We start from the raw sequence: 3,430 nt of genomic DNA, 5'->3' as shown, positions 1-3,430 counted from the left end.
TTGTTTAGAGACAGGATCTCACTGAATTGCTTAGCACCTGGCTTTAGCTGAAGCTGGCTTTGAACTTGCAATCCTCCTGCCTCAGCCTCCTGAGCCACTGGGATTACAGGTATGTAATCATAACCATCACACTGGGTGTTTATTTAGGTTTTTAATCAAGAAACCTAAAGCTGCCAATCAGAACTTCTATCTGGCATGAGATGACCAGGTTAAAACCCTAAGAGTAAAAAATAACTTTTAAGTTTTGACTTATACACTCCAACCAAGGGGAGATACACTGGCCTCAGGCTAGTCATCACAGGTCATAGGTCCACAAACCAAGTATCATCCTCACAGGTCACAAACAAAATGAGTAATATGTATACACAAAATGAGTACAAAATACATGTTCCTGTATATTCCAGGGGAGTAATGCCCATTTCCCATGAGCATACAATGCAGCAAGGAGCACAAAAAAAGATACCATTCACTAACCCACAAGACAGTGGAAGGAAAAAAAGCCCTGTGCCCTGGAATGGAGTGGAGGCTTTGTGGACCAGGTGGCATCCAGGCCACACCAGGAACATGAGTGGATATCAAGGCGCATGGGAAGGGATCTTCAGGGTTGGAAAGGACAAAATGAACCAAGACACAGCCACAGACCTACTGACTATTCAGAAGACAGAGGAGTGTTTGTACTGGCTGAGGGATATAATCTAAGAGTTGCGTAAAACAGAAAATAGAAAACCTCTTCTGACAAGAGGGCAAAATACCTTCCCCACAGAGGATCCACATGCTCTCGGTGGAGGTGAAGGAGCTGGGGATCACTCTGCAGGTCACCTCCACCCCAAAGCCCTAGGTTCTTGGAATCAAATCCACTGAACAAGAACCTTCCTTCATGTAAACTGCCTTTTCTCCAAAAAGTAAAATAAAAACACAAGCAAACAAAACAAAACAAAACTCAAAAGAAAAAGAATCAGACCAAGCTTTGACCCCTTGTCCATCACTTGTGTCCCAGCGTCATGCTAGGGAGACTGGGTCTGCTGTTACTCACACTGGTTCATTACTATGAGGCCTCCAGCATGTCGTGCTCCCAACACAGCTCCCTCAACACAGCAAACACCACATAACACATACACTCACCCAAACAAAAGGCAGCATCAACTTAAGGATCTCTGCTAACCTAGCATACTTGAACCCTTTTTTCTGACATATTTACAAAATATCTGCACTCTGTACTGCTATGGAAGCATTACAAATGTTGCATTAGATTCCTCTTCTTGAGGTAGTTCAAAGTCTTGAGATAGCAAATTTACGTATTTTTCTGTACTACCATGGATGTGTAGTAATCATAAAAGACCAAAAACCAAATTCCTTCTCCCCTCATTCTAGGAGTACTTTAATTTTCCCCCTCGGATCATAGCAAACTAACAACTGGGGGGAAAAAACTATATATAAACTACATAAAATTTTAAAAACAAGCAAAAAGCCAAGAAAAAAAAAATCTGTGGAAAACTAATAGTCTAAACTTTGCTACAGACAAAACAAACAAAATGAAACCTCACTTTGTCTACCAAGCACTTTATAAAGTACTAAGTAATTAACAGCTCATAAAAATTGGGGAAATTTTTAGGTGGAGGTAAAATTAACACCAACTCATTCTCTAGCAAATAGCTGTTCTAAAATGCCACGTCCACACAGAGAGGTCTGGAGGAACTGTCTGCAGGAGGCTACCTTGTAGGCCAGACCTCTCTCAGGTCTGCTTCATAGGCGCAGGGATGTTGGCAGATGCCTGCTCCAGGTAGGCCAAGGAGCCCTGAGGGACCTCAGCTGGCTTTTTGTGCTGCACATTGATGTCCTCCAGCACCTGCTGCCAATGCCTCAGCTTTGTCAAGTGCTTCTGCACCAGCGCATCTTTCCGCTGCAACTCATTTCTTAGTTCTGAGACGTCCTCTTTTATGACTTGCTCAGGTTTCTGAACAGACAACTGCAATCTTTTTTGTAGAAAAAAGAATTCTGTCTGTCTTGCAATATCCAGAAACTTCTGGATACACTGATCAACACCAGTTCGAATTTCTTCCTGATCGGTGCCATTGACATAATCTTGACTCACGAGAGAAGCAAAGCAAGCCTCCAACGACGACTCCAGCTCGTCCACCAAGGTGCTGCTAGAAGTCCTCGGCGCGCCAGGCGCTGCCTGAAGAAGCAAAGCCTGGCCCGGGAGTCCCGGCGCGGGTTTCGGGGGGCCGGCGGCTGCCCGGAGAACATACCACCCAGCGGAGCCGCCATGTCTGTAAGTTCATTTTTTAATAAGACTTCTATCCATCTGTTAATTTACTATTGTTCCTTACTGATATATTCTGGGAAGAAGTTCCTGTTAGAATGTAATGTTAGCAAAACCATTGTGGGTCATAAAGAATACACTACATTATTGTATCAGATAATACAAACTATGTAATTTATAATGTTTCTCGTTTAGTCCTGATTACCTAATAAAAGGTCAATGCCAAATGTACCTCTGAATTGCATTAACCTACCTTCTCAGTGTTTACTGATATAAATTTCTCCCTCCTCTTTCTGGTTCTTGCAAAATATATATATATACACACACATATACATATATATATACACACACATACTATATAACATATATGTATATATATACACACACAAATATATTTACACAGAATAGATACATAAGAATGTATATACACTATATATACAGAATACACATTCATATATAGATATGTGTGTATATATGTGTGTGTGTATATATACTCACACACATGAACATAAATACACTTGAGGCAATTTTCTCAATTGCTTATGGAAAGCAGGTAAAGTAAAAATGATCATTGCATCACTAATACAAACAATTATCCACATAGGGGAAAACTTGGAGCTTACACCAAAGGCACATTTAATTTGCTCCCCCATGTGAGTACTTATTCACCATCTTAATCTATTTCATAATCTACTACATAAATGTGAATTTATTTGGACGAATTCCACTTTTTATTCACACCTGTAAACAGTGACCTCATTTGCTTGAATGAGTATGTGGTGAGTTCATGGAACCCACAGTAATTGTCTGGTAATTTTATGTTTGGATGAAAGAAGCTGTCGACCTAGGCTGACTGCGGAGCTTGATCCCAGCTTTGAATCTGATTGTTGGAGGACTTCTCTTTTTCAATAGGAAGCTGCAATTCAATTTTGACAGCTATCAGCAAATCCCTTGTAACCACAATTATTGCGTGGGATCAGACTGTGCTATAAGCCTTTGTGTTACTATTTACATTATTCAGAACAAATGGATTTTTCTGAATTTAGACACAAGTGAACTTGATGACATTAAACATGTACTGGTGTGGAGGTTTTAACTGTAGATTAGCTAAAAATTTAATGCTAAAACTCAGGGGAGAAAATGAGTGAGTTCAGATTCTGACTCTGT

At 40.5% G+C, this 3,430-nt stretch overlaps 1 pseudogene; it reads right to left on the bottom strand.

The window, feature by feature from the left end:
* Positions 1-398: 398 nt before the first annotated feature.
* Positions 399-2,268, bottom strand: LOC107156496 (annotated as a pseudogene).
* Between the last annotated feature and the right edge of the window lie 1,162 nt (positions 2,269-3,430).

Source organism: Marmota marmota, unplaced genomic scaffold (assembly GCF_001458135.2).
Source record: "Marmota marmota marmota unplaced genomic scaffold, marMar, whole genome shotgun sequence".
Taxonomy (NCBI): domain Eukaryota; kingdom Metazoa; phylum Chordata; class Mammalia; order Rodentia; family Sciuridae; genus Marmota; species Marmota marmota.
This window is presented reverse-complemented; position numbering and strand designations above follow the sequence as displayed.